The sequence below is a fragment of the Heptranchias perlo genome, chromosome 24, assembly GCF_035084215.1.
Source record: "Heptranchias perlo isolate sHepPer1 chromosome 24, sHepPer1.hap1, whole genome shotgun sequence".
NCBI lineage: Eukaryota > Metazoa > Chordata > Chondrichthyes > Hexanchiformes > Hexanchidae > Heptranchias > Heptranchias perlo.
Genome location: NC_090348.1, coordinates 22,259,070 through 22,279,140, shown reverse-complemented (window position 1 = coordinate 22,279,140; position 20,071 = coordinate 22,259,070). Strand labels below are relative to the sequence as shown.

The 20,071-nt window shown below is 41.1% G+C and overlaps 1 pseudogene; it reads right to left on the bottom strand.

Annotated features, from left to right (window-relative positions):
* Nucleotides 1-861: 861 nt before the first annotated feature.
* Nucleotides 862-1,043, bottom strand: LOC137341912 (U2 spliceosomal RNA; annotated as a pseudogene).
* Between the last annotated feature and the right edge of the window lie 19,028 nt (nucleotides 1,044-20,071).

The window sequence follows — 20,071 nt, the reverse complement described above, 5'->3', positions numbered from 1 at the left end:
TTTGAAGATTGGTCTTGATTTCTGATATAGGCAGTCGAGTTATATTGAGGTGACTGTGCTGTCACAACGATGCTTTTATTCATTTAAGCAACAATGGAATACATGCACACTATTGTACTAAATAAAGATAAATAAAGATAGCATGGACAAATAAAGAACTTAACCTTTGGTCTCATCCTTCAATCATCACCATGTCCTCAAGCTGGAAAGACAGCATTGATGCCAATCCATTATTTATTAAGTGGTAAGCATCCATACAATCTGCTATTCAGCTGCTTGCTTGGCTTCATTTGTGGAAGTAGGTAAAGGTAATCAGTCACTGAAATGTGGATTTGCTACATGCTGCCACATTTATTGTTAATATACCAAAATGAAATTGTATTATCTCACACTTCATATTTTGATATATTGAATGAAAATGGAGCATATCCTCTCTTAGAAATTGTATGTTGTTTTATCTGATCTTCATGTACCCTCATTTCTCTCTTAAATACTGTATTTTATTAAAAATTATGTTTAAATAATGGAAAATGCCTTGCGTATATAACCCATATAGTTCTATTTAAAAATAAAGACCAACCATTTTGTTATTCACCCCTGCTGAGGCTTCACTGCAGAATCAAGTGTGTTTATCATTTCAGATGAGCAATTTCAATGCCTAGGCATTTCAGTGACATGCGGCAGTGAGATCCCCATGGGGCATGTCTATGAGCCACACAGAGTTTTGTAGTGTTCATCTCTTTAAAAAAAATCTAACCTGCATCTATTATGCTATCCATCCCCAAAGATTTCTACTGTGAAGCTCAAAAGGGCTAAGTTAAGAAATAAGTGTTTTAAATATATAAGTATTTGTCCCTAAACTAATAGTCCCCTTTAAAGAATATGTAAACCTACTTGCCAAACCCACCTTATTCCAGGATTCACTGTTCCAAAAATCATTTTAATATATGGTCCCCAGATAGGGGATGTGTCAGATATATCAGATATTAAACTGATAAGAACAAATCCTACACTTGTTCTTAGCCAAAAGGCCAAGATGCAACCTACCAATGCTTTCAGATTTCATGGAGCTTATTTCTCCCTCTTCTGATCTCCAAGCATTACAACCTCCTAAAATCTCTCATGCATCTGTACCCAGCCTGGCCCCTGTGTCTCTACTTCATTCTTCAACTCCATTCCCAGTTGATGGTGCTACAATTCAGCACCATCCCATTTCCTTCATCCTGTCCAGCAATAAAAGCAATTAAGAGTTGGAAGGAAAAGCAATTAAGAGCTGGGGCTATCTTACTAACAGCAGCACAACTGAGAAGGCTCTATAAACACTTAATAGTCTTTTCATTTGCACAAAGGAGGCTCTGATACCCCCATCGCACAATATTATTTCTTTTCTTCTCGATGAAGAGAAAAGGAAAGGGAGATAAAACAGTGCTTGATGATAATGAATGATAATAAAGTGAATGATAATGGACGGCATGCAGGGCATGGACAGAAGACATAGAGGACAGGTAGTTTAGAATGCGAAGTGGGAATAGGAAGGTAGAATGAAAAGCAGTTGAGTGTGGAGATTGGGAAACAGAACAAAGAGTGGAAAGGAAATGACAGGCAAACACATGGAGGGTGTTAGTCCCCTCCAGAACCATCCTCCTGAAACAATAAATGCCCCAATTTTAACCTAACCCGCCCGGTGGGAATAAGAACATATGAACATAAGAAATAGGAGCAGGAGTAGGCCAATCGGCCCCTCGAGCCTGCTCCGCCATTCAATAAGATCATGGCTGATCTGATCCTAACCTCAAATTTAAATTCATGTCCAATTTCCTGCCCGCTCCCCGTAACCCCTAATTCCCTTTACTTCTAGGAAACTGTCTATTTCTGTTTTAAATTTATTTAATGATGTAGCTTCCACAGCTTCCTGGGGCAGCAAATTCCACAGACCCACCACCCTCTGAGTGAAGAAGTTTCTCCTCATCTCAGTTTTGAAAGAGCAGCCCCTTAATCTAAGATTATGCCCCCTAGTTCTAGTTTCACCCATCCTTGGGAACATCCTTACCGCATCCACCCGATCAAGCCCCTTCACAATCTTATATGTTTCAATAAGATCGCCTCTCATTCTTCTGAACTCCAATGAGTAGAGTCCCAATCCATTCAACCTCTCCTCATATGTCCACCCCCTCATCCCCGGGATTAACCGAGTGAACCTTCTTTGTACTGCCTCGAGAGCAAGTATGTCTTTTCTTAAGTATGGACACCAAAACTGTATGCAGTATTCCAGGTGCGGTCTCACCAATACCTTATATAACTGCAGCAATACCTCCCTGTTTTTATATTCTATCCCCCTAGCAATAAAAGCCAACATTCCGTTGGCCTTCTTGATCACCTGCTGCACCTGCATACTAACTTTTTGATTTTCTTGCACTAGGACCCCCTTTGTACTACAGTACTTTCCAGTTTCTCGCCATTAAGATAATAACTTGCTCTCTGATTTTTCCTGCCAAAATGCATAACCTCACATTTTCCAATATTGTATTGCATCTGCCAAATCTCCGCCCACTCACCCAACCTGTCTATATCCCCTTGTAGGTTTTTTATGTCTTCCTCACTCTCCACTTTCCCTCCCATCTTTGTATCATCTGCAAACTTTGATACGTTACACTCGGTCCCCTCCTCCAAATCGTTAATATAGATTGTAAAGAGTTGGGGACCCAGCACCGACCCCTGCGGAACACCACTGGCTACTGGTTGCCAGTCCGAGAATGAACCATTTATCCCAACTCTCTGCTTCCTGTTAGAAAACCAATCCTCCACCCATGCCAGAATATTACCCCCAATCCAGTGATTCTTTATCTTGAGCAATAATCTTTTATGTGGCACCTTGTCGAATGCCTTCTGGAAGTCTAAATACACTACGTCCACTGGTTCCCCTTTATCCACCCTGTACGTTATGTCCTCAAAGAACTCAAGCAAATTTGTCAGACATGACTTCCCCTTCATAAAGCCATGCTGACTTTGTCCTATTAAATTATGTTTATCCAAATGTTCCGCTACTGTCTCCTTAATAATAGACTCCAAAATTTTACCCACCACAGATGTTAGGCTAACTGGTCTATAATTTCCAGCCTTCTGCCTACTACCCTTTTTAAATAAGGGTGTTACATTAGCAGGTTTGGGTTGGATGCCCGTTTTACACCCTGCCCGGGGTAGTACATTGAGGACTGAGATAAGGAGCAATTTCTTCACTCAGAGGATGGTAAACCTGTGGAATTCTCTGTCACAGAAGGCTGTGGAGGCCAAGTCACTAAATTTATTTAAGAAGGAGATAGATGGATTTCTAGACACAGAAGGCATTAAGGGGTATGGGGAGAGAGTGGGAATATGGTATTGAGACAGAGGATCAGCCATGATCATATTGAATGGCGGAGCAGGCTCGAAGGGGCGAATGGCCTACTCCTGCTCCTATTTTCTATGTTTCTATGTTTCTATACGCACCATGATGCAGGATTAGCTTGATTTTCAGCCCTCTCTAATCAGCGAGCTTGCTCTAAATATGCACCTACAGAATGGTAATGAGGCCAGACCCTGAAAATTGGTCAGACCTTGGACTGCTTCCATTGGAAGGGTGGTGGGCTTGCTCCAACTACCTCCTAGTCAATAGAAATAGTTACACAAAAACAACAGGCTTAGCCATATGTAATTACATTGTGCTTACACAGAGAATTGTGTAGCATCACTATATCTCTCTGCCAGTTTATCATTTCTTTGTCAGCTACTGCATCTATACTTCCATTATTGTCCACCTCTGGGAATAGACCTGCTCCTAATGAGTGGATTTATGCTTCAAATTCCATCATTGGATGAAGTTTGCCAACCCACTAGCTAAGAGCAGACAGATCGAAATATATCTTCCTCCTTAGTAACAGGGTCCTGGTGAAAGGTGAATTGTTCAAAAAAAAATTTAAAAATTGTTGAATTCTGTCAAATTGATAACAATAATAATAATTGCTCTGTCGGCAGTTTGTACCCAGACTGCTGTGCATTTCGAAGTCTCCTGAGATCTGAGGGCAGCTGACACACTCTATTGTTCCACAGAACAGGGATGAGCAGCAAAAATTCAGCCCACCTGTTCATGCCAGCAATGACTGAGACAGATAGTAAAATTTGCAGTGGTTAGTAATCATTTACTGCTCTACATTTACTGCAATACTCAAGTTAAAACCAAATGGCTTCAAAGCAGTGCACCAAATTCTGAACCCATCATCAAAGAAAGGAAAGAAAAAATTTGCATTTATATCATGCCTTTCATGACCTCAGGACGTCCCAAAGCACTTTACCGCCAATTAAGTATTTTTGAAGTGTAGCCATTGTTGTAATGTGAAACGCGGTAGCCAATTTGCGCACAGTAAGGTCCCACAAACAGCAATGAGACCATCATCAGATAATCTGTTTTAGTGATGTTGGTTGAGGGATAAATATTATCGAGGACACCAGGGAGTACTCCCCTGCTCTTTCTCGAATAGTGCCATGGGATCTTTTACAGCCACCTGAGGGGGGGCAGATGGGGCCTTAGTTTAATGTCTCATCCAAAAGACACAATAATAGAAGGGAAATGACAAACACATGGAGGGTTTCCCTGACAGCGCAGCAATCCCTCAATACTGCACTGAAGTGTCAGCCTAGGTTATGTGCTCAAGTCTCTGGATTGGGACTTGAACCTACAACCTTCTGACACAGAGGCGAGAGTGCTACTAATGAGCCACAGCTGACAGCGGAAGGTAACTTTCTGATAATTAAAATAAAGGTTGTAAGCTGTTACTTTTTACTTTTCAAGGAATCAATTATATTTTAAAGTGATATTTGGCTCCAGTTGTTAATGAACTGTTTAATAAGCTGCATTGCAATAGGTTGGTAGGGTTCAAAACATTTTGTACACTTGAGTAAATTAACATTGAAACAGCCTCTCGCTTGTTTTGGGCGGGGGTGCTGGGTGCCCACTTAAAGACCTGCCTGAAAATTGATTCAGGAGGCCAAATGGGTGTTCAAGGTGCCCATTACATTTCCCTCTGCTGGTCGTCTGCTTTTCAGGCAAGAACTGGACGGCTGGCAGTTGAAAATCGGCCCAATGTGTTTACTGTCCACAACTTCCCATGGATTGTTTAAGCACCAGGAATGGCATGGCCACTGTAGAGATGGCAACATCATCAATGATGAATAAACGATTTGTTGGTGGTTACAGAAATTTAATGATCAGACTATCAGTGATCAAAACGTGAGCAAACTTCGGTAAGTAACTGGAGCGGAACTTCAGTTTGTGGATAAAATGAAATGTGATGCAAACGATCTCTTAAATCGAGCATGATATACGAGTAATCTCACTAAGGGTTTAGGCAATGACATAAACTGCAAGAATGATCGAGGAAATGAATGATCATCAATTGAACTTGTGGGGTTCAAAACCCCTTTAACAAAAGACATTTGAAGGAAAGGGTTAACCGTACCCCTTTTAAACAAAGACATTTGAAAACCTGCAAACACAGTAATGTGGTAAACTGTGTTCTCACAAATCCTGTTTTTCTCTCACTGATGCTGATGGCATTGGAGAAGTCTGAGTTTCAGGATCGAAGACATTGTACTGCGAGTAGATATCTAGATTATTAAATAAATAAGCTAGATGGATAATATCGAGCTTAAAGCATTGTCATGTTTTCAAAACTCATAGGCTTTTGGAAGCACAAGCTTTTCAATACAGCAGGGGGTAATGTAAGAAAAGGCAACAAACGCATACATCAAAGGCTTCGGATCAGGAAAGCAATGATAGGTGTGAAAAAAACATGGGACTCTCGTTCCTATCTGGTAATCTGTTCAAAAGAACTGGGATTTGTTAAACATCAAACAGTGTTGCACCCAGCATATGGTCAAATGGTATAAGGAATGGATTTGACGCCATTGAAGCAATCAAAATTGGAGACGTAGGACAATTAAGAACGTCTGGGCACAGAAATGTAAGGGGGCCTTTTACAACCCATCGTTCAAGCACATGGGGGGGTCAATTTTCAAAGGGCAGCGGGATGGCAGCGGGGGAGGCGGTGGAGGTGATTGGCAGGTGCTAAACCTGGAAGGCAAGTAGATGGGTTGCGATCGCTGGCTGGCTGCCGACAGGAGATGCGACGCCGGGGGTGGGAGGGGGGGTGTAAGAGAGAGAGAGACCTCATCGGCCGCTGCAAAAGAGAGTGGGGGTGGGGGAGACAAAGATCGGGGGGGAGACAAAGATTGAGGGGGCCATCGGACATCATAGGGGTGGAGAACTCGGAGAGACATCAGTGGGGGAAGGGGGCGAGTGGGGGAGGGGTGGGGAGACCTCGGTGTGACATTGGTGGTGGGGGGGGGAGGCGGGGGAGACCTCGGAGAGACATCGAACATCGGAGCAGGGTGCTGCAGGTGACATCGTTTGAAAGGTAGGTTTATTTATTTTTTTACATTGTGAAATGTTATTTTATTTCATTTATTTACTTTATTTTTGCCTGATCTGGCCCTTGAATCAGAAGCCGTGGGAAAGTCGCCCAGGTAAGTTGAAAATTGTTTTAAGTAGCCAATATGTAAGAAATAAAGTACCTTAAGTAGCTCAATGAGGTACATTTGCTTGTTTAATTATCATCCTGCCGGCTTTAATTGCCGGCGGGACTTCTGGGTTCAGGAGCAGCGCACGCACCCAGATGTGTCTGTGTGAAACTCAGAAGTTGGCGGGTTGGAGCCGGAATTCGTCCCCGCTCCGGATTTTTGTGATTTTCTTTGCCCCCCCGCCCCCAACGCACCCGGACTTGTCTTTGAAAATTGAGCCCATGATCTTTTCTACATCAAAGGGTCTCCAGTCACATGATCAAAGCCTAAACTGTCAATCATTGAAGTATGTTAATGATTGTGGCACAACAACAGGAAGCGATTGGACAAAAAGAATGACCCTCCCCAATCCTGCGTCCTAATGGTAAAAAATATAAAAGGAAGACTTTGAGAGAAGAACAGTCTCTTTCCTTTACCCCATGGCAGTCACAAGGAACGCACACTGCATGTTGAACATCACGCAAGAAGAGGACTGCCAGTTCTGAAGAGCTGATCAACCTTCAGGCCCGATGAGAAAAATCCTTGGTTTAAAGGTTGTATATGTATTAATGATTTGCCTGATGTGTGTATGAATTGTTAAGTCATTACATAATAACGTTGCGAATTATTAAGTGTACAGTGGGATTTTGTAAAGGAAAGTCATTTGTATGGTTTGATTTTGCATCATGAATGCTCGTATGAATGATAACATCATTAAATAATTACTTTTGACTAACGAAACTACTGTGAGTGAGGGTGACTCCCTTTGCTTGACTATTCGTCCAGTGTCCAAGAATCACATAAAATAAGGAATTTCCTACAAACTCCAGGATAATGTCACTGCCTTGAAGTCATACATCAGTAGCTTACATTTTACAATATATTGGTTAATCTCCTGTAGTGTTGTTCTTAGGGAAAAATAAAATTGCTCTTCTTGCAGCCGTCCGTCTTGTTCTTTCCTACTTTTTAATTCTTTCTGGAATGTAAGGTAATAGACCAGGTCAGACTCTGCAGTCTACCTGGCTGCTCCCAAAAGCTAATGCTCCTCAATTGCCCACTCCATCAAATATTTATCTAATACTCATTTGAATGTTTCCATGCTATCCACCTTCACTGCCTCACTGGACAGTGCATTCAAATTGTTGTGTCACTCCCTTTGTATTTCTGTTTGCCTTCTATTCCCTTTCTCTCACTCTGTACGACTCTCACATATTTTGCTCATTGTGATATCTCTCTCTGTATTTGTATGACTCTTTTTCTCATTCTTTCTGTAAGTCTTTTCTCTGTCTCTCCTATCTGTTCTGTGTGTCTCCCAATTTGACTATGAGAAAGTGGGTGAGAGGTTGGAGCTTTAAAGTAAAAGCAGGGGAAGGGGTCTAAACAACCTGAGGTCTGGAGCTTAGGATCAATGGAAGTTTCTTTTTTGTGAGGGGGGGAGGATGCGATCTGGGACCACTCAGCAGGGGGCGAGGGAGGCTGAAGTGGGGGATCTGTGAGTACCAGGTTGGGGGAGGTGTGATCTTCAACTACTTGATTAGGGAGGATCTGGGAACATTTAAGACAGGATCTGAGTTTTTTGAGGAAGCCTTGGGAATACTCGAGGGGACAGGAATTTGAGTACACTCAAGGGTACTGTAATCTGTGGTCTGTAAACACTTGTGGGGTTTGGGAGTGGGTGGGATGGCAGGCACACCAAAGCTATTGGAAGCAGACATATTAGCAGTACACAACATGGTATGGCCAAACTAGGAGCTCAAACAGCAGCTTTGGCCTTACTTCCAAAGTACAGATGACAACTGCAGCCACAGTGGGGAGAAGAAAGCAGAGGCAGTCACACCAGCAGCAGAAACAATGACCATGATAATAAAAGATAAAATATGCACCCAGGAACAGGGCACATGTGCAGAGCTCCAAAAGTTGTGCGTGTGCCCTGAACAATGTGTGGAAGGAAAGCCAGAGACTGAGATCATGTAAGCACAGAGGCTTCAAAACTATCAGTACCTAACGCCCAGCTTAAAGAGCCACATTATGGAACAGAGCAGAAAGCACGCTTAAGGCTTCAGAGAGAAGGGAAGCACTTTGTGAGGGAAGGTTATTTTAGATATTAGAAGATGGGATGGGTAAACTCTGGGTTTTTGTTTTCAGAATTGTTTCTTTTACATGTTTATTATGTTATAAGTTTTATTTTTAGTGGTTGGGAAACCAATATGGCAACTGAAAAAAAAACAGGGATGTAATTGGTTCCCTTTTTGGTGACTGGAATTCTTTGAGATCTAATTAAATAAGTGTTTTTTGATTGGTTGCTTTTTTGTTAATGTGAAAATTGAGTCAATAAGAGATAGGAGCAGGAGTAGGCCATTCGGGCCCTCGAGCCTGCTCCGCCATTCAATGAGATCATGGCTGATCTGATTTTTACCTCAAAACCACTTTCCCGCCTTTTTCCCATATCCTTTGACTCCCTTGCTGATCAAAAATTTGTCCAACTCAGCCTTGAATGTATTCAATGACTCAGCCTCCACAGCTTTTTGGGGTAAAGAATTCCAAAGATTCACAGCCCTCTGGGAGAAGAAATTCCTCCTCATTTCTGTCTTCAACGGGCGACCCCTTACTCTGAGACTATGCCCCCAAGTTTTAGATTCCCCCATGAGGGGTAACATCCTCTCAGCATCTACCCTATCGAGTCCCCTCAGAATCTTGTATGTTTCAGTTGGTTTGTTTTGCAACATTCAGACATATTGGACACATCAGATGCAAAACCTTTGATCATACAGATAGATGTTAATGTTGTAAAATACCTTCATTCAGTTTAAGTAAGTATTATGCCTGGCAGCAACTACTATGGATGACACCTGCCAATGCATTAAGTGTTGCTGATGTGTGATGATGCTCCTCCTGAATGATTAACTGCAAATGTAACTGGCAATAATGAGCATTTAACTAATGAAAATTATATGGGCAGTGTACATTATAAAGGGACTGCACATTTTTTTGGATGTTTAAATACTGGTTTCAGTTAATATCTTTTTTCTATTCTAAATAGCTATTTTGTTAACATAAGTCACAGGGGTGGTATAGCTTTAAAAATCTCTCGACAACCATTTAATGGGAAATGTTTGAGCCATCTACTTATTACATTAAAGCTGCAACAGGGCAGCACCCACTGTGGTTTATCTTTCTGTCACCTATGGTTTCTATTCTTTGTGAAAGCAACTGCAGATAACGATTCCAGCCCTTATCCCCCGTCACCCAAGTGCAGACTCTCCGAAGTCAGCCTAATTTTGCCATGCTAAGAGTACGAGGTCACCACAAACAAACCGCTTAAAGAGAATTATTAATTTTAACAGCATTTTCATACATTTCTGCCATTTGGTTTGCTTTTTGAATATTTTAATTTGACAGTATAGAGAACTGAATTATCAGTAAAGATAATGATTAACTCGGTCCTTTGGCACGCTTGTCATTTAAATTGTGTGTCTAATTCACACCTCACAGTTTCTGGCTCAGCAACTCTTCCATCACCATACTATTTCAATAAAAATATTCTTAACTCTGTAGAAATTGAAAAAACAAAGATGATAAAACAATTTGGGGGGGGGATTTTATGCTCATCAAGGTAGGATTGTTAATGCTGGGGAACAAGCTGTCTTTCCACTTTTGTGCCTTACGTCACTATCAGGTACCTTGGTTTGGGTATAGCAATATGACAAGTACAAAAGAAAGCTTTTGCTGTAGTGCTGCCTTACCACAACCTCAGAAAAGCAGCCTCTAGTTCACCAGTGTGATATTTCCACATTTCAAGCCCCAGCTATCTTTAAAAAAGATATATATTTTTTTAAGTATAAAATTTATCTTTGACTCCCAAAAGTAAAACTCCAGGATATTAATCCAACATAACATAATCTACACCATTCGATCCAAACCAGTTATCCTACGGCTGATATCTCCATGGTCTCAGCAAGACTGGAATTAAGAGTATTTTATCATTTGTATCTGTCTACAGCTATCTCTATAATCTTCAGCTCCATCCTTAAGCAGGTATTGATCCAGTGCTTTTTGAAGGATTTAATTGATACAGCATTAACCACTTCTGATGTGAATCTATTCCGCCTGTCTTTTATTCTTTAACAAAAGAAAATTCTTCTCATTTTCAGGATGGCTTAAGGGTTGCCAATTTTGTGTTCATGTCCTTTAGTGCTGAGGCCACAGTTTAAGTTAAAGAACATGTTTCCGTCTATGCTTTCCATGCCATGCAACACTTTAAAGGATCATGTCTACTGTCAATCTCTTTTTTCAGTTCTGTGAATTTCTCCTCATCAATTAGAGCCCAAAGTATCAGAGTCTTCTTTGAGAAAACTGTTCCAGAGACAACTGAAGGAAAATCGAGGAAAGAATGAAACTTGTTTCAAAAATTAACAGATAAAGATCTAAGGAACAGCAGGGATTAGCAAAGGAAAAAAAGTAGAGTGCAGAGAATGGAGCTCAGCAGAATCCACAAGGCATTTATTTTGTTTTACGATATACATAAGACTTAACTGTACTTGCTGAAAGTATCCCCATTAAGAATGTCTGCTTTAATAAAACATTTGTTTCTTTTCAAACTAGAAGCTGCCTCCAAGTTATTTTTTTCTAATGAATGATAAGGGCATTTGGTCAGGGTACTAAAACTGCTTTGCACAGATAAGACATGTACATACATTTGAATGAATTTATCAGTTCATAATTCCAAAAGCTGCTTTGGAAGCAGTTTCACTTCAATATTTACTTTTACTCAATTCTAGGGAGTTACAACAACAACTTGCATTTGTATAGTGTCTTTAACATAGTAAAACATCTTCACAGGAACGTAATCAGACAAAAATTAACACTGAGCCAAAGAAGGAGACATTAGGACAGAGCAAAGATATAGGTTTAAGGAATATCTTAAAGGAGGAGAGAGACATGGATAGGCAGAGAGGCTCATGGAGGGTACTGGATGGCTGAATTTACAGCCATCAATTGTACGGCAAAGGTAATGGTGGATGCACAAGAGGCCAGAGTTGGAAAAAGGCAGAGTTCTCGAAAGGTTGTAGGGCTGGAGGAGGTTACAGAGATAGGTAGGGGCAAGGCCATGGAAGGATTTGAACACGAGGATGACAATTTTAAAATCGAGGCATTGGTGGACTGGGAGCCAGTATTGATCAGTCAGAGCAGGGGCGATGGATAAAAAGGACTTGGTGCAAGTCAGAATATGAGCAGCAGAGTTTTGGATGAACTCAAGTTTATGGAGGGTGGAAGATGGGAGGCCGGCCAGGACAGCATTGGAATAGTTGAGTCTGGAGGTAACAAATGCATGGATGAAGGTTTCAGCAGCAAATGGGCTAAGGCAGGGTTGGGGACGATGTTACAGAGGTGGAAGTAGGTAGTCTTTGTGAGGGAGAGGATATAGGGTCAGAAGCTCAGCTCAGGGTCAATTAGGACGCCAAGGATGCAAACATTCTGGTTCAGCCTGAGACACTGTCCAGGGAGGAGGATGGAATCAGTGGCTAGGGAACAGAGTTAATGGCGGGGGCCGAAGATTTAATTGGAGGAAATTTTGGCTCATCCAGGACTGGATGTCAGACAAGCAGTCTGACAACAAAGGCAGGGGAGGGGTCGAGAGAGGTGATGGTGAGGTAGAGCTGGGTGTCGTCAGAGTACATGTGGAACCTGACGTAATGTCTTTTGATGATGTTGCCAAAGGGAAGCACGTAGATAAGAAATGATGGGGGCGGCAAGGATAGATTCTTGGGAGACTCGAGATAATGGTGCTGGGATGGGAAGAGAAGCCATTGCAGGAGATTCTCTGGCTATGCCTGGATAGGTACTCAGCTGGAGAGGTCAGGAGAGGCGTTGGAGGATGATGATGTGGTCAACCGTGTCAAAGGCGGCAGACAGGTCGAGAAGGATGAGGAGGGATAGTGCACCATAGTCACAGTCACAGAGGATATGATTTATGACTTTAATTTGGACAGTTTCAGTGCTGTGGCAGGGGCGGAAGCCTGATTGGAGAAGTTAAAACACGGTGTTGTGTGAAAGGTGGGCATGGGTTTGGCAGACGACAAGGGAGGGAAAAGGGAGGTTGGAGTTGGCACAGTAGTTTACAAGGACAGAGGGATGAAGGGTGGGTTTTTTTTTGAAGAGGAGGCTGATGATGGTAGATTTGACAGTACTTGAAGGGAGGGAACTGATTACAACATCACTTCTGCTACCCATCAAACACCACCCACATTGTTCCACGTTCGCACATAATAAATTTTCATCTAACTACAAGCCCTCTGTGTCCACTAGGCTGTTAGCTCACTGCATTATCATTCATTTTGCTTGGGTGTATCATTACTCCCATTTAATGGGGATGAGTGGACATTTATCTTTTGGGATATTTTGACCCAATTTCAAAATTGCTCCCTCTCTTCTATTTTATATAATTCCCTCTTCTTTGTCATGCAGGAGGGTGAGCTGCTGTTTGGTCTCTCGAAATGCTGCTCTGCAGTAATCCTCCAGAAGGTGCATAAAAGTGTTATGAGCTCCCATGGCTTCTGATCTTGCCTCCCATCTCCACTGATGTCCTGGGAGAAGAGGCAGAGCTCAACATGTGAGGAATTGAAAACCTCAGTCCTACCACAGTGTGTTGATACAGCTACACTTTTGAACAAACAATTCTATTTTCAGTGTGCCTTCCTGAATAATGCTAAAATGCAAAAAAAACCAAGGTTACGTTTTTGATTTAAACTATTCAAAATTCAGTTTTTGATGATTATCTCGAGATATGGCAGCTTTGCACATTAAACAAAGCAGTAGCAATGGCAAATATTTTGTTGCATACATAACAGTTGTTATACTTCAAAGTAATTCCTTGAATCAATTTGAGATTTTTTTTGAGATGTGATGAGGGGCTATATAAATGCAAGTTTTTTTGCCTTGTTATCCATGGTAATCAAGTCCTAATAGGAATATATATACACCCTATAACTCTACAATAGCATGAAAAAACACAGATTACTCTACTCAGCAGCAAATGCAGTTGGAGCAAATCTTGTCCATCTACAGATTCATTCCTTTCTACATCTTTTTAGCTGCCTGATAAGAGCAAGTTAGTTTAATTTCTAACCAAAAGGCCTGTTTTTTAAAAGCCAGTCAAAAAATGTATCAAAGAAATTGCACAAACGTGCACACTGTGTCTTTGTTGTAAAAGTCACGCTGCAAAAATTCAATCCTGTCACAATTACACAATTGTACAGATAATGGTACAGAGAACAGCATTCACCATATAACCACTGTTTACCACGGAAGAACAAAGGAAAGCTGTGGAATGTCAGCAGGATGTAGAAATTGCATCTAGCCAACTTGATAAAAAAAATAAAAATCTTAATTTTTGTTCCTCACCTTTTTGATCCATAGGGAGTCCTTCCCATCGCAGAGCTAGGGAAAGTGAGGCAGTAGAGTTTTAAAAAAGTCCCTTGTAGCATCCTTTTTTCTAAGGAATGTGACGTTTTAATGAACTATGGGGCTGGTTCAGAGTTGGAAATATAAGAATATATCAATTACCAATTAACATTTTGCCAGTCTCTTACAAAGTATGTACTTTGAACATACCACTGCAGGGAACAGCAAAGTCAAGTTGAAACCACACTCTGAGTTGAAAATGGCTTTGAGTGACCATAAATTCTCTAAAAATGACCTTGAATTGTTTTTTGCATTGCAATACACCCCAGTGACCTAACATGAATTTGCACCCTTTAGCTGTGTAGTCTATCCCCTTAATCGCTCATAATTGATATTTGGTCGCTAAACAAAAGCCTATGAATCTGCTACTATATCTCAAACAAAAAAAACAAACTGTAAACTGATGTACGATTTATCTTCCGGCACAAACATGAGCATGATTATGGCATTCTAGCTGGTCACGTCTCCAAGCTAAGGAAGTTTTAATTCCTGCTTATCTTACTTTAGTTAAGAAGAAATGGGTGGTCTAGTGGTGCAGCACATTTGGTTTAGTGGTGGTGGGACTGCATTTTCACGTGACATAAGTACACCAATTCAGACAGACTGTCCTGGGAAAGCAGCAAGACTGAATCAAGGTATTTTCAAAGTATATCATAAGAACAAACTTTGGTTGAAGGCAATTATCATTAAAGAATTTTATTTGCTCTAAAGAAGATTTATCTGTAATTTAATTTCTCTTTCCATCCTGTGACTAATACGAAATATTGTACAATAAGATCATATCCATCATGTTGGATACATTTACTTAATTATTCATAACTTTTAATTTGAAAATATTCTGAGGAATGCAATCAAATGAATGGACACTGATGTGTTACAATTACAGAAATGGACCATTAATGTCTAACAGCTACAGGTTTTAAACTTTTTTTTTCTAAGATGGTCCATGGAAATGGTAATTGCTTCTGATCTTCTAGTGCATCTTGTCTATTTTTTATAATTGGTATAGAAACAATAAATTGTTGAAGTACAATACTTAGCAAATTGTGAACATCCATCATTCCACTCAGTTTAAATGCAAAAAAGAAAATTAGCCTGCAGTTTTCCTCAATGTAATGCAGGGAGTATTATAGGATTTAATAAAGTTGATGAGATTAAATTTAGCAGAGAAAAATTATTAGATCAAAGGACAAAAGAAGATGATAAAAACATTAGCATTACTGGAAATAATAAGCAAGTAAATCAGATTCGTCATTTGAGGTGAATTGTTTGATTTCATGGGGGTGATTTTAACCCCCAAGAACGGGTGGGTTGGGGGCAGGTGCGAGTTGAAAATAGTTGTTTTTTGGGTTGCGTCCGCAACCCGGCTTCACTTCTGGATTTAACGTGGGTGCATAAAAGTACAAGCTTCCCACTGGGAAAGCAAAGTCTGAAAATTATGTGGTTGCGACCCAAAAAAACAACTATTTTCAACTCCCACCCGCCCCCAACCCACCTGTTCTTGGGAGTTAAAATCACCCCCAAGGTGTTCATTTTGCACATCAATGTTTTGTTTCTTTATATAAAAAGAGAAAAATGCTACAAAATAGTATTTTTTTAAAAAAAGGTTAGTTATTCTCAGTTTGGAGAAACTGGACTAAAAGATGAAAAATTACGCATCAACGGTTAATAAAGTTGTTGGTCATGTAGAAGGGCCAGCTTATCAAGGGGAAATGTTAATTTGTTGAAGGATGACCTTTAGTGCATAAAGACTTTGGACTACACGTCACTGTCATTGAGAAGATTATTTTTGTTTTCCCCATCAACTCATTTTCAGCAGTACACTGAAAAATCGGATAAAGATGTATTGAGACGTTACTTTTTTATTGTGATTTGGTAAACTGATTTTTATTCCATTGGTATTTCAACACGCTTACGTTACAAACACAGATTCTGCTTACCTCCACAGAGAGATTGCTGCTATTGTAATATCTGAGCATAGCTCATTTTAAGCAAGGCAATTATCAAATCTTTATTTTTTCCAATAAGCTTTCCTCTCGAAATTATCACAACAAAAATTAAAAGCAGATATTTAGACAATCAGTTCATAAAAGGGTCAGACGTACTCAGTGAATGGAAATGCAGCTGTGGCCCATTTTTAAATTCATACTGACATTAAAATGCAACCAATATCATTTTTAACTGACTGCAGCAGATCTCTTGGGATGACACACGGTCTATATAAATTCAAAAAGCTATTTTGAGATAGCTGACGTGAACATAATAACACCATGAGAGCTTTTTTATTGTTTGATTAGATATACAGATACGAGTTACAGCTCCTGTACCCCAACCTTTACATTAAGAAAAAGCTCTCGTTTTGAAGGCAAAACAGTCACACTGACATTTGTACTTGGGCTGCCCCGGAGGGTGAGATTTACCAGTTTCTTCAGATCAGCTGGGAGAGGGAGGGTCAAGTTGCCCAAGGATGGAGGCATGCTTCCTGCATTGCCCAAGCACACTTTCCTATAGGTTGACTAATGAGTACTGCAATCAATGTGCATGGAGGTGTCCAAAGTCTGGACTGTCCCACCCTATTGATGGACATGTGAGGAGGACAAAGATAAGATAAAGGAAAAACAGATATTAAACTAGAAGAAAAAAAGAAAGGCTTGCATTTATATAGCACCTTTCACAACCTCAGAACATCCCAAAGTGCTTTACAGCCAATGAAATACTTTTGAAGTGTAATCACTGTTGTAATATAGGTTACACGGCAGCCAATTTACACACAGCTAGGTCCCACAAACAGCAACGTGTTAATGACCAGATCATCTGATTTTTGGTGTTGGTTGAGGGATAAATATTGGCCAGGACACTGGGAAGAACTTCCCTGCTCTTCATCGAACTAGTGCCATGGGATCTTTTACATCCACCTGAGAGGGCAGACAGGGCCTCGGTTTAACATCTCATCCAAAAGACAACTGATGGAAATGCAAAACCTTCTTACCTTGTGCAGTTTCTACTCTTGTAACCAATGTTCTGTTTTTTTTTTAGAAGAAATATTTAACTACATTTCCGTCCTTCCAATCTACATTAATACTGATCGATACAACTTAATAATCCAGTTCTTCATTTTCAACAGACACATATACTGGGTTAAAAATATCAATCAGTAAGCAGGAAAGAAAGCGAGCAATCTTCAAAAAAAAAACTGCACCATCACATTAACCCTAGGAAAAATTCAAAACAAATGTGGTTTGGTTCATTAAGTTCTCTTGGAAAATATCTCAGCTGAGCCCTGCCTCTACTACCTGTGCTCCATGTAAAATGATGTTTCTAGATTTTTTTTCTTTAGCTGCTGGATTCATGCTAAAAGACATCTCTGTCTCGAGCATTGTATTGATCCGAAAGAAATGCTATTTTGAATTACTAAGACAGGTGTTACTACCTTCTAGTTATGGCAATAATCTAAAGGATCACCGTGAAAAAAAAACAATGACAAAGCCCCTGTTTTTGTCGTCCATTTCAAATCCCCCTGGCTGTGAGCAGCCTGACAAAGTGTCATCATTTCTTCTCTCCTATTCTCAGAATACTTCACATGCTTCTTTCCCACGTAGTCCCTGTTCTTCCCATGTGTTTTTCTGGATACCAAGGGATGTCACTTTTCTGGCGGGAAGCCAGCAGCAGATTGAGTTTGCTGTGCAGTGACATCATGTTCCTGAAATATTGAACACGGCCAAATGCATCAGGGAATACTGGAAATCAACACCGCTTTTCAATTGTATGAAAATGGGTAAGATTGCTAAGGCAATAAAACTAACACATGTTAAGGAGTGTCCATGAATTTTCAACCGTGTCACAATTCTTTTGCTGATACCCCCAAGAAATATACAAAATAATGTCAGTTTTATATATGATCTTACATGTAGAATTACTCCACCCCAGTGCTCCCTGATCATGATTGGTCTTTTTCCTTGATGTTTCTCCAAATCTTTTTAACAGTGTGGTCATAAGAATGAAACACACCAAGAAAAACACGGAAACAATGAACTTGTTCTGTTCTGAGGTGTGCGCTAGATTATCACACTGTGCTTTCACCTTGGGGAAATGGGTTTGAATCCAGGTCAGACTGATGGGATGAAATTCTCTGTTTCTGGCTGTAAGGATCCTATGTGAAATTATATTGTGCAGATTCAATCAGTTCTGAGTAGGCAAGGGCCCAAAACAAAAAAAAATTGGCAACAAAGTGGCATTCAAACTCAGATAGGGCACTGGATGGCTAGAATAGGGAATAGAAAATGCCACAGTGGCACATCGTGGTGTATTCTTCTAAGGGTGGGTCTTACTTTGCACCTAGGTCCTGCCATATCTCACCTGGAACTGCTTAATACTGACACTGTGTGTGAGGAAATTTTAGTCTTCGCCACTTGGGTGGTAAACCAGTGGGGTGGAAATGAAAATCAGTAGTGAAGATGAAAATTCCCACTTGAAAATCAAACTTGACAGTATTTGATGATCTCTTTATGTACAACTAAAAATACAAGTCTTCCCAATCAAACAGAAAGGTATCCAATCTAAAACCAGGAAAAGGGGGTCGTTCAACTTCCATATACTTATATGGAATGCTCCTAATTACACTAAAGGAGATCTTACCGAAGCAAAAACCTAAATCCTTCTGATGACCGACTTGGTCCCAAGCAGGCAAACTACACCTTGGAAGAGGACGATGACGGTCGAGAGTTTCATACTTCAGAGTTATGAGCAAGATGCCTTTTTGATGATACAAAAGAAGCAAGATCTGTTGCCAAAACTTGCAAGATCAAGTAATAACAATAAATAAAGCAAACGTTGCCCTTCTGAGCACACACTGAGTCTGTTCTCTAGCCGTAGGTGCAATGCTTCCAGCCCAACTGCTGTTGCTGAAGCTAATGATAAATAATTTATGCAGGCATTGGAAGTATGATTAAAGGAACTGATCTAGGTGCAATAAATCATGCTGCTGCCAGGCCACCAGTGCCATTATTTAATGGTCTAAGTGGCAGCGGCAATCAAAAAATGTTTGTTCAGCAAATTTGTGATTGCCATTCATTTCAATGGGTGGGGGTGGTGGGGGGGGGGGGGGGCGGCAGTGCCATGATAATTAACTGTTTACCGTTCAAAATCTCCTGGAAGAACCAAATAAGTGGCAAGTAACATTCGCACCAGACAAGTGCCAGGCAATGACCATCTCCAACAAGAGAGAGTCTAACCACCTCCCCTTGACATTCAACGGCATAACCATCGCCGAATCCCCCACCATCAACATCCTGGGGGTCACCACTGACCAGAAACTTAACTGGACCAGCCATATAAACACTGTGGCTGCGAGAGCAGGTCAGAGGCTGGGTATTCTGCGGCGAGTGACTCACCTCCTGACTCCCCAAAGCCTTTCCACCATCTACAAGGCACAAGTCAGGAGTGTGATGGAATACTCTCCACTTGCCTGGATGAGTGCAGCTCCGGCAATACTCAAGAAACTCAACACCATCCAAGATAAAGCAGCCCGCTTGATGGGCACCCCATCCACCACCCTAAACATTCACTCCCTTCACCACAGGCGCACAGTGGCTGCAGTGTGTACCATCCACAGGATGCACTGCAGCAACTCGCCAAGGCTTCTTCGACAGCAGCTCCCAAACCCGCGACCTCTACCACCTAGAAGAACAAGAGCAGCAGGCACATGGGAACAACACCACCTGCACGTTCCCCTCCAAGTCACACACCATCCCGACTTGGAAATATATTGCCGTTCCTTCATCATCGCTGGGTCAAAATCCTGGAACTCCCTTCCTAACAGCACTGTGGGAGAACCGTCACCACACGGACTGCAGTGGTTCAAGAAGGCGGCTCACCACCACCTTCTCAAGGGCAATTAGGGATGGGCAATAAATGCCGGCCTCGCCAGCGACGCCCACATCCCATGAACGAATAAAAAAAAAGTAGAATGCGGACATTTAAAGTACAGAAGGAGGCCATTTGACAATTGTGTCTGTGCCAG